Here is a 12126-nt window from a genome sequence, read left to right as displayed (position 1 = left end):
GCCATTGTGTTTGGTTCTCTTCTAGTGAAGGCATGTGTTTGCCATTTTGTTTGGTTCTCTTCTAGTGAAGGCATGTGTTTGCCCTTGTGTTTGGTTCTCTTCTAGTGAAGGCATGTGTTTGCCATTGTGTTTGGTTCTCTTCTAGTGAAGGCATGTGTTTGTCATTTTGTTTGGTTCTCTTCTAGTGAAGGCATGTGTTTGCCATTGTGTTTGGTTCTCTTCTAGTGAAGCCATGTGTTTGCCCTTGTGTTTGGTTCTCTTCTAGTGAAGGCATGTGTTTGCCATTGTATTTGGTTCTCTTCTAGTGAAGGCATGTGTTTGCCATTTTGTTTGGTTCTCTTCTAGTGAAGCCATGTGTTTGCCCTTGTGTTTGGTTCTCTTCTAGTGAAGGCATGTGTTTGCCATTGTGTTTGGTTCTCTTCTAGTGAAGGCATGTGTTTGCCATTTTGTTTGGTTCTCTTCTAGTGAAGGCATGTGTTTGCCATTTTGTTTGGTTCTCTTCTAGTGAAGCCATGTGTTTGCCCTTGTGTTTGCTTCTCTTCTAGTGAAGGCATGTGTTTGCCCTTGTGTTTGCTTCTCTTCTAGTGAAGGCATGTGTTTGCCATTGTGTTTGCTTCTCTTCTAGTGAAGGCATGTGTTTGCCATTGTGTTTGCTTCTCTTCTAGTGAAGGCATGTGTTTGCCATTGTGTTTGCTTCTCTTCTAGTGAAGGCATGTGTTTGCCATTGTGTTTGCTTCTCTTCTAGTGAAGGCATGTGTTTGCCATTTTGTTTGGTTCTCTTCTAGTGAAGGCATGTGTTTGCCATTGTGTTTGCTTCTCTTCTAGTGAAGGCATGTGTTTGCCATTGTGTTTGGTTCTCTTCTAGTGAAGCCATGTGTTTGCCATTGTGTTTGCTTCTCTTCTAGTGAAGGCATGTGTTTGCCATTGTGTTTGGTTCTCTTCTAGTGAAGGCATGTGTTTGCCATTGTGTTTGGTTCTCTTCTAGTGAAGGCATGTGTTTGCCCTTGTGTTTGGTTCTCTTCTAGTGAAGGCATGTGTTTGCCATTGTGTTTGCTTCTCTTCTAGTGAAGGCATGTGTTTGCCATTTTGTTTGGTTCTCTTCTAGTGAAGGCATGTGTTTGCCCTTGTGTTTGCTTCTCTTCTAGTGAAGGCATGTGTTTGCCATTGTGTTTGCTTCTCTTCTAGTGAAGGCATGTGTTTGCCATTTTGTTTGGTTATCTTCTAGTGAAGGCATGTGTTTGCCATTTTGTTTGGTTCTCTTCTAGTGAAGGCATGTGTTTGCCCTTGTGTTTGGTTCTCTTCTAGTGAAGGCATGTGTTTGCCCTTGTGTTTGGTTCTCTTCTAGTGAAGGCATGTGTTTGCCCTTGTGTTTGGTTCTCTTCTAGTGAAGGCATGTGTTTGCCATTGTGTTTGGTTCTCTTCTAGTGAAGGCATGTGTTTGCCATTGTGTTTGCTTCTCTTCTAGTGAAGGCATGTGTTTGCCATTGTGTTTGCTTCTCTTCTAGTGAAGGCATGTGTTTGCCATTGTGTTTGCTTCTCTTCTAGTGAAGGCATGTGTTTGCCATTGTGTTTGCTTCTCTTCTAGTGAAGGCATGTGTTTGCCATTGTGTTTGCTTCTCTTCTAGTGAAGGCATGTGTTTGCCATTTTGTTTGGTTCTCTTCTAGTGAAGGCATGTGTTTGCCATTGTGTTTGCTTCTCTTCTAGTGAAGGCATGTGTTTGCCATTGTGTTTGGTTCTCTTCTAGTGAAGCCATGTGTTTGCCATTGTGTTTGCTTCTCTTCTAGTGAAGGCATGTGTTTGCCATTGTGTTTGGTTCTCTTCTAGTGAAGGCATGTGTTTGCCATTGTGTTTGGTTCTCTTCTAGTGAAGGCATGTGTTTGCCCTTGTGTTTGGTTCTCTTCTAGTGAAGGCATGTGTTTGCCATTGTGTTTGCTTCTCTTCTAGTGAAGGCATGTGTTTGCCATTTTGTTTGGTTCTCTTCTAGTGAAGGCATGTGTTTGCCCTTGTGTTTGCTTCTCTTCTAGTGAAGGCATGTGTTTGCCATTGTGTTTGCTTCTCTTCTAGTGAAGGCATGTGTTTGCCATTTTGTTTGGTTATCTTCTAGTGAAGGCATGTGTTTGCCATTTTGTTTGGTTCTCTTCTAGTGAAGGCATGTGTTTGCCCTTGTGTTTGGTTCTCTTCTAGTGAAGGCATGTGTTTGCCCTTGTGTTTGGTTCTCTTCTAGTGAAGGCATGTGTTTGCCCTTGTGTTTGGTTCTCTTCTAGTGAAGGCATGTGTTTGCCATTGTGTTTGGTTCTCTTCTAGTGAAGGCATGTGTTTGCCATTAAGGAGAGGTTTTTGGTGATTATAGCTCATTTTGGGGCTTTTGGAATTCATCATGGAAATACTTTAACACTTATAAGAAAAGATTTGAATCTACTTAGTAAAAGTTATTGTAACGGTAGAGAGAGTAGCAATAGCACTACACATATAGTGGGGGGTAGCCCTATTATAATTCATTTAATAGTATTTTCTGAGCTAGAGTGCTTGTGCAAAAGAGCTCATTGTAAAGTTAGAGTCAAAAGAAATTCCTAAAGAAGGGATTTGTTGACTGTGAAGAATGCACTTTTATAGCACTTCTATGCCCCCTTGACTAGAAAACATTATACTAGAGAGGCCAAGAAGGTAAGAGTGGTGAACATAAAACTTAACTTTTATTATACTATATAAGTATTGAATAAAAATGTTGGATATGTGTATGTGTATTAGTTAAAAACACAAAGGAACTCGAAATTTCATTCATTCAAATACCTGTAGGTATTAGTTGCACAAATATAGTGAAAAACTTTAGCACTGTATTGGGAATAAGAATCTAGCTGACTAAATAATCCACATTTATACAGTATTTAGGAAATTGGAGTTGTATCTGGATAATAATTCCTGAGAGTAAATTAGGATTGATTACTGTGCTCAACTAGTTCAAAAACTTCTATTTATTATTACTCATATTGCCACATTGTACATTTGTATGGTTCTATTCCATAAGCATTAAGAAATACTGTTATATGCTAGTATATGTAGATCCTATAGGTAACACAATTCGGGATATCTTTTAATGTGAGAAAAAGGAAGGGATTGTCACAATATTGTGTCAGTTGGTGTGCCCAAATGGTTCAATTTACTTCCAAATGTTAAATTGTGAGCTTATAGTTTCTATTGTATTTTAGCTTTGCTCTTGGGATATTAGGAGCTTTGTAAAAAAATTCTAATGTGTGTTTATACAGCACTTGAATGATAGTATTTGGTGTGTTGGTGTATCACATTTTTGTCAAATAATGTAACCTTTATTATTAGGGTTAGTTGATAGTGATGCATACAAACATGTAACGACACTCCAAGCAACATCCAGGGACCCGGCAAATGAACCGGAAGTAGTACCGGTCAAGGAGAAAAAGTACAACCTACTAGGACAAACGGAGTGCCGTAGCAGTGGCGAAACCAAGCCACTTAGAACAGTCAATACATACGGCAAGAAGCAGGCACTGCATCAAGGAATCCTTAAAACACAAAGATGCTTTATTAAATCAAGTTAAAAAGTACACAGCAACATCCGCTGTAATGCACGCACAAAGTACAAGGCAGGAGTGTAGGAGACACAGAAGCTGTCTTAGTTGATAGTGATTTTAGACAAATCCAACACAATGAGGTGTTTCTGCTTAAAATTGAGAATACTTAATCTATAAATATCCTTAGTTACTGCAGCGCAGTTTACTTGAATCCTCTCTGTAATTTTTATGCAACCTGCCAGATACTAGTTATTTAAAAATATATAGATGACCTAAAATGGTTATTTTAATATTATTGGAAATAGTTATATGTTATAACATTGTATATCAATGCGATGGTGTTCCGGTGGGCGGGACTTCTGGATGGAAGCAAGCTACAAGAGCTCTGCTACCACCGGCCAAATAAGTGGCCTTTTCAGGAATATTTAGAGTCCATCCAGACCCCCACAGCATACATCTTTCTGGGAGACCCTGCTCTGGTCATCGCCAGTCGATACTTTCATTGTATAGGGCGCTCCATCAGCAATAGCCCCCGGTCGCAGCATAAGAATACGAAGGCCACCTGGCGCCGTGGCGTGTGCTCTGTTGCCACGTTGTAAATAGTTTTGTACCCGCATATTATTATCCTCCTCCCTGCAATGGAATCGTATATTGGTGAGGAAACAGGAGCTAACAATTACATCTTTGCCGAAATAAAGGCCATGTTTTTGCCCAAGTTGGACAGACTACTATTGTCCTGCGCGGATCTATACACAATAGTGAGGACACCAGAACAATCTTCCCGCCCCAAGAAATTTGTACCTAGTCGGCATGGATCTACCTCACAGTCTTTGATAATAACCACTTCTATATCCCAGGCCGGGGGGACAGACAACAGCCTCACAACCTCAGTTCCCTCACAGAGTGGGGAGGAGGTAACATCAAAGATTGAGATATCACCGCACGCCTGAATCTGGGGCAGCATGTCATAATACACAGGCTTTCTCTGGTTACTGCACTAGACGGGGGCCGTGATGATACAGTTGATGCGGTCACATAGATACATCAGCCAGAGCAGATGGAGAAATCGCAGTGGCGACAGACATGGTCACAACTGTATGGCCCTTTCTCACCGGACATTGACTTACTGAACATACAAAACCCCTACTATAAATCACAAGAAAGAGTGGATAAAATCAACAGGGGTACAGGGGACGCAGTGTCACTACAGAATATCATGGCAACAGGCATTACACCTTTCCTGCAATATGACTCTGACACGCACTTGTGCGCTCAAAAGTTACCGGAGAAGGCATGCTGCCAAAGTATGTGTCTACTACGGGGCAATGGATCATTCTGTGGAATAAGCCTGGAACATATGGAGGACATAATACTAGCCATCCACAGAATAAAGGGCATTGGTTGACTGACAAGATATATACCAATACGGGTCAATTCAGCTGCCCAAGTTACCCCTGTGAAAGATGACCCGTTATAGAGTTCATACTTTATATTTCAGGGCTGTGTTAGAAATATCCTCGAAGATGCCAGTACTACAGGGAAAACCCACAGCCCTAGTCCATAAAATACTTTTACTGCATCACATTTATTCATGTCCTTAATTTGCAGCTTGTGTATGAGTTTTCCTTTTTCTTTTACAGAAACAACTGCAGTTCATGAACTGCCGCACACGAATCTGGTAATATACTTCTGTTCACCCAGATCAGCTGTTTTAGTGTAACAAAGCATTCTGAGTCATAACACCATTCTATCCTGTTCCCCCTGCCGATACAGACAAATATATTAGTAGGCTCTGAGATTTGCAAAACCAGGATCACCTATGTTCATAGCTAGCTATAATGTATGTTGTTTGATACACCTATGTCTATTTCACAGCATTGTATTTGAGACTATCATACGAGTTTACCCAGGGACTCTGGTAAATGCTATTTGTCTTAATACATGTTCCCTAACTACCTTTAAATCTAGCTTCCAGGGGAGTTATGTTTCAGTTTCTATGTGTCACGTTCTGTTTTGCAATGATGTTGAGTATACTACTCTCTTAAACACATGAACACATTTTTCTCCTCTATTAGTTCCTGATAACACTACCTTGACAACACTGGGGCTGTAATTATCTAGCCAGCGAAGCAGCTTTTCTTTCACAATTGCAGATAGCAATTTATGGCATTTTTGTACCTCCATAGGATTTTTGCATATAACGCTCTCTATAATATATCACTGATTTATGAGTTACGGGGATGAACAAAATGACTGGTAATGCATCAATACTGTGACCTTAGGAATATCCACACTTTTAACTAGCATTGAGTTATGTAGCTTAGATAATATCTGTCTCCTCTTACTAAGAGCTCGGTGTTATCTCCGAGAGTCTCATATGTCTGCTGATTTATAGTTACTTTAAGGCAGCCCTACCAGCTCCACTTTCATTATATGCCAGCTAGGTATATCTTTGCATACAGTTATTTATTCTATGTTAATGCACAACAAGTTAAAGTTATGCTTTGATATTCTCACATTGTTTAATCTGCTTGACTTTTTATCTGATGGGGTTTTTTTGGGGGGTTTTTTGTACTTGTACAGGGGGATAGTAATTACAGCTGTCACATTAGGTTGCCTTAGATTATATGTTAGTGGAGACTAGTCTGGGACCATAGGTACCAGATATCTAGATTAATGACTATTGCCTCTGCACTACCTAAGGTTATTTGAGATTCAATTTTGTATATAGAGTTAACTCTCTACTTCTGAGACCCAGCACACTGGCTTTCGGTCTTAACCCCTTCTTCCTCACAGTAGGTAGATGCCTGTGATGCAGATATTTGGTTTAGATGAAGGTTAAAGGGCCAATTATTAATTATTAACTATTAACTATTCTATTCCCCTGCGACAACAAGTATTCTGCTAGATTGTGTACCTGCATTGAGGATATTAGGATCAAATACTTTACATGAGACTCTCATTATCACTCAAAGCCACAGGCTCAATTTGTTTTAGGATTTGAAAATATGTGCACAGCCGGCCATACGTACTCAGTCCCAAATTCACCTTTCTATAAAATTGGCTATAATATATAATTTCATTTTGCTTGCCTTTTAGGGTTTATGTTTGTTTGTTTGTTTGTTTTTTTATGTTTTATAATTTGTAATATTTGTTTAGTTTAATTATAGTTAGTTTAGGTTAGTACATAAAATAATAAAATCCCAACATTGTGGTACATACAATTACCCTGGACTGTTATTCAGTCCGAGGAAAACTCCCAGCATCTTCATTACATTTGTGACTCTTATATTTTATATTTTTTTATATATATATCTGACAATGGACATGGTTACATTTTATTGTCTCGTCAATTTCCTGCCTCCGCTTTCATGTCATGCCCTGCGAGGTATGTTGTTGATACGTTGTATATTAATGTACCCTTTGTTGGTTATAAATAAAAGTTTAAAAAAAAACAAAAAAAACATTGTATATCAATGCAAGCTAATTGGCTACTGTTGTAATTCTAAATTCCTTTACAACTGTTGTGAAATGGCTGACTTAACAGTCCAACGTAAGCTGAATATTTTACCGTTACCTTAATCGTTAGTATACTGTTACATGACAGGCTAAACAATCTATTATATATTGCTTTTTTTGCCGTTTTTTTCTAATCATTGGTAAGATGGTAACTGAATAGATAATTGCACAGCTGAGTATACATCCAATATTTTACCATTAACTATGATCGTTAGTATGCTACTAAATAGAGGACAGGCTGAACATTCTAATATGGAAAGAATATTTTACCGTTTAACATAATTAATACGAAATATATTGATGCATAGTAAGTTAAACAGACTAGTATAGTGTCATTACAGAAGTTCAACTGCCTTAATATTTGATTAGAAACACGGTCTCTACTTCCGGAAACGCAAGCGCTTTGCTGGATATCGTGTAAAGGATAGTACTGTCCAGAGTTTAGGATCTAAATTTATATTCGATAGCCAGCTATGAGTTGCAAACAGACAGTGTCTTTTTTTCTATTGCGTCTATCTCATTAATAATACAAATTGAGTTTCAATGCTCTTTAAAAACTAACTGGGTATTAAGGAATACCCTCCCTTAACATGTTTCGCCGATTTTGTTTTCGGCTTTTTCAAAAGGTTATGTTATGTTGTAGGAAACTGTAGTGCACCCATACCGTGCATTCTTTTTTCTTCCTCTTTTTCTTGGCTCTGAAGTGTGGCAGCCAGGTGTACTTAAAAACTGGGAAAAAGTGTTTTGCTATAAAGAAAATACTGTATATCCTCATAATCAGATAAAATGAACCCCCCAATGCTTAAGCTTTACAAACATGTAACTCTCTTTTAACTGGTTTACCATCACTTCAACAGGTGGAAATGAAATGCAGCAAAACTTTTAGACACATCGCATAGATGTTTGGCACATATGCTACCCAGGTACAGCAGCAGCTTCTAACAGTGACATTAAAGGGACATTAAACACCTTGTAATTGCAAGATATTTATGTTGTCTTATATAACCAAGTCTAAACATGTTTAAAACAAATTAATATGTTGTTTGCTGCTATTGTTTTTCAATACCCAAACTATGCCCACTATTTTACTTATTTAAAGGAGCCAATCTGGGCTTGAGTCTGCAGACAGCAAGACTAGTCCCTTCTGTAATGCTAGCATAAAATGCATTGTTTTGCAGTCTGTTACCTGTTAAAGCTAATTAAATAAATACATTTTGCAGGGTTAGCCTTGATAGGACAAAAGTCATTTCCTGCGCCAAGAATGATAAAACTCACAGTTTTCTTAGTTAAATTACAAGAAAAGGGTGCAAAAATAATGAAAGTATAATTAAAAGATTTTTATTGCACATGACAACATTTTATATTAAAAGCTCAAGGGACTTGAGAGGTATTTTGCTGTTTTCTATGGAATGACAAAACAGAATGCCCATAAACTTTAATAAGATAGAAAATGAATTGTGACACAGACACAAAGCTTTAATATATGTAATTCCATAGATAAAAAAAGGACATTCCCATTTAGTCTCACTCTTGGGGCCGATTTATCAAGTGTCTGGCGGACATGATCTGCTGTAGCGATCATGTCCGCCAGACATCGATAAATCGGCCCCCAAGAGTGAGACTTAATGGGACAGCGAATGCTGTCGGCATTTATCATTGCACAAGCAGTTCTGGCCGCTAGCAGGGGGTGTCAATCAACCCGATCGTATGAGATTGGGCGGATTGATGTCCGCAGCCTCAGAGGCAGGTGACGAGTTAAAGGGACAGTCAACACCAGAATTTTTGTTGTTTAAAAAGAAAGATAATCCCTTTATTACCCATTCCCCAGTTTTGCACAACCAACACAGTTATATTAATATACTTTTTACCTCTGTAATTATCTTGTATCTAAGCTTCTGCTGACTGCCCCCTTATTTCAGTTCTTTTGACAGACATGCAGTTTAGCCAATCAGTGCTCAGTCCTAGGTCAGTTTACGTGCATGAGCTCAATGTTATCTATATGAAATATGTGAGCTAATGCCCTCTAGTGGTCAAAATGTATTCAGATTAGAGGCAGTCTTCAAGGTCTAAGAAATTAGCATATGAACCTCCTAGTTTTAGCTTTTAACTAAGAATACCAAGAGAACAAAGCAAAATTGGTGATAAAAGTAAATTGGGAAGTTGTTTAAAATTGCATACCCTATTTAAATCATGAAAGTTTTTTTTGGACTTGACTGTCCCTTTAAGGAGCAGCAATTTTAAGACTGCTGCTTCTTAACTCCTGTTTCCGGAAAGCCTGAAGGCTTGTGCGGAAACAGTGCATTAGGCACAATACGGGCCGTGATAAATCGACACCCTAGAATCAGCTACTATACTTGGGAAGGATATGTGCCAAACATCTATGTGATATGCTTTAAAGGTTTGTCTCTATTTCCCATTTAATTTTTTCTCCCATTAAAGTCTATGGACATTCTTGTCATTGGTGATAAAAGTAAATTGGGAAGTTGTTTAAAATTGCATACCCTATTTAAATCATGAAAGTTTTTTTTGGACTTGACTGTCCCTTTAAGGAGCAGCAATTTTAAGACTGCTGCTTCTTAACTCCTGTTTCCGGAAAGCCTGAAGGCTCGTGCGGAAACAGTGCATTAGGCACAATACGGGCCGTGATAAATCGACACCCTAGAATCAGCTACTATACTTGGGAAGGATATGTGCCAAACATCTATGTGATATGCTTTAAAGGTTTGTCTCTATTTCCCATTTAATTTTTTCTCCCATTAAAGTCTATGGACATTCTTGTCATTCACCCTTGTCATAGAAAACAGCTTTAATCCCATGTAATCTGAGTTTCAAAATCTGATACTGTATTTGGGGAGTATTTTTTTATGAAAAAACAGTTATAATTGCCATGTATCTATGTGATATATCTCAAAGTTCTGTTGCTATGCCACATTTAATTTGACATCTATGTGCATTCCATTTTGTAATTCATCCCTTTCATTTCATAGAAAACTGCTATAATGTAATGTATTCTCACTTTCAGACTCTGTTACTAAGGGGATATACTTACCAAAACTTAACAGTTATGTCACTTTTAATTTTACATCCCATTAATATTTATGGGCATTCCATTTTTTTCATTCACCATTGTCATTCCATAAAAAACAGCTACAATTCCATGTAATTTCATGCTTTCAGAATCTGCTACTGTACTAGTGTTTCATTGTGTGCATAGTGGTGTCTTTGGCCTTATAATATTAGCTGATGATGTGCTTGATTACAAATGGCTTGCTAACGTTAGCACACACAATTTGGAAATATTGTGCCCGCAATCATTTGCATGTGTATTACAAGTTGTTAGATATATATAAATATTTAGCATACATACATATTTTGTAGCATCTTTGTTCAGTACAATAATAGTTAACAACTCTATAACTGGCAGTGATGGGGATAAAGGCAGATAAGGAAACAGAAGAGTAAAGAGATGGCTTTAGCCTTCAGGGTTCTGAGAGCTCTGGAACTGTTAATCATCTAGAAGGGAGAGGCTATAGTCATTTGGTAAGAGCTGCATGGAGATTAAACAGTAGTATAAAAAACTTCAGACTCATCATCCAAGCATAGTAACTTCCTGACCCTCTTACCTTATCTTTTTTATCTTGCTGCCTTCCTGTCTAAGGCTTATAATACAGCCAGAGGGTAAAGTAAGGGAAGGGAGGAGATTGCTAGACCAGCACTGTTAGCAATCAACAGACTCTGGCTGCCTGCTTTCTCAATGCTTAATGATAAATTTTGAAATTGCAGCTCTTCCATCATGCAGACCCCCCCCCCCCTCAGGCAGTGTTATTACTAACCTGGATTGGTAACAACTCTGTGTGTGCATTCCCCACACTCCCTCTTCCCCATTGGAGCAGAACAGGTTTGCTCAGTGCGTGGCATTCTTCTTAGGTGCTCACTGCTGTGGTGTCTGCCCCTGTCCCCACCCATATCTCAATCCGGCCCTGCCTGACTTGCACAGAAGCCTGCTACTGTGCTGCTTGATGCCCCCCCTCTCGGGCCCTGGTGCCACTGCACCACTGCATCCCTGGTAGTTCCGCACCTGACCCTGACCAATGATCATTTAAACACAGCAGTTATTGTGTACCATGTAATTAATACTGGTGATGCCTTCGACCCCCAACGTCTTTTTAAATTCAAAATATAAATTAGGTATTTTTGATAAATAAATGTAGCATTGTGTGTATAGTGGTGTCTTTGGCATCATAATATTCGATGATAATATGAATTAATGCTGTAGTATTTTCCCTTTTTACTCCACCTCTTTCCTTTTTCTACAGCTAGATAATTAGAGCTCCTTTGATGTGTATAGTTTAAGTCATACTCTGAGTTAATATTGAAAGATAGCAAGGTCAACATCAGGGGTGAAAGGGGTAACTGCTGTCAGGGGCCCAATGATCTCAGGGGGCCCGCTCAGCCCTAAACGCAGGGCTGCTCTAGAAGCTGCTTCAGAGAATCGGTCGCTAGCGGGGGGGTGTCAATCAACCCGATCGTATTCGATCGGGTTGATTTCTGTATGCCGCTTCAGAGCAGGTGGGCAGGTTATGGAGCAGCAGTCTTTAGAACCTGAAGGATCGCTGGAAAACGCGGGGCATCAAGCTCCATATGGAGCTTGATAAATTGACCCCATGGCTATAGTGATATAATTCATATCTCAGTGTGCCATCAATTTTCCTGTTCACTCTGCCTGTGGGTCCCTACTCACCCTCTCTCTTACTGAGAGTGGCCAGGGTGAGTAGGGACTGCACAGGCAGAACAAACCTGAAGCTGCGCTCTTCTGCCTGTGGGGTCGAGGGTGTGTGGTTAAAGCCTGGGGTGAGACTAAGACTGGAGACAAAGCAGATATTCAGGAAGCAAGAAAGATCGGCAGAGGGGCACCAACCACACACTGCATCCCAGCCTGTAGCTACTTTAGACAAAATAAGAAGTGATATACAACAATTATAGGATTGGACAAATGACTAGGATCTAAAGTTTAACACTGCAAGCTTTAAAATTATGCATTTAGGAAAGAAAAATGGAAAT

At 39.2% G+C, this 12126-nt stretch overlaps 1 protein-coding gene across 4 annotated transcripts in view; it reads left to right on the top strand.

Moving 5' to 3' along the window:
* LOC128654297 (retinol dehydrogenase 7) overlaps positions 1–12126 on the top strand; it is an 87645-nt gene that overhangs the window by 23665 nt on the left and 51854 nt on the right. The window contains exon 1 of one of the 4 annotated variants that reach the window (XM_053708158.1): positions 7933–7988. The exons of the other annotated variants lie outside the window; for them this stretch is intronic. The gene's annotated coding sequence lies outside the window, so the exon portion shown is untranslated. Of the gene's footprint in view, positions 1–7932; positions 7989–12126 lie in introns of those variants that run through there. 4 annotated transcript variants of the gene reach the window in all.

The sequence above is a fragment of the Bombina bombina genome, chromosome 3, assembly GCF_027579735.1.
Source record: "Bombina bombina isolate aBomBom1 chromosome 3, aBomBom1.pri, whole genome shotgun sequence".
NCBI lineage: Eukaryota > Metazoa > Chordata > Amphibia > Anura > Bombinatoridae > Bombina > Bombina bombina.
The sequence above is the reverse complement of the archived record's forward strand: the minus strand, read 5'-3'. Positions and strand labels throughout refer to the sequence as shown.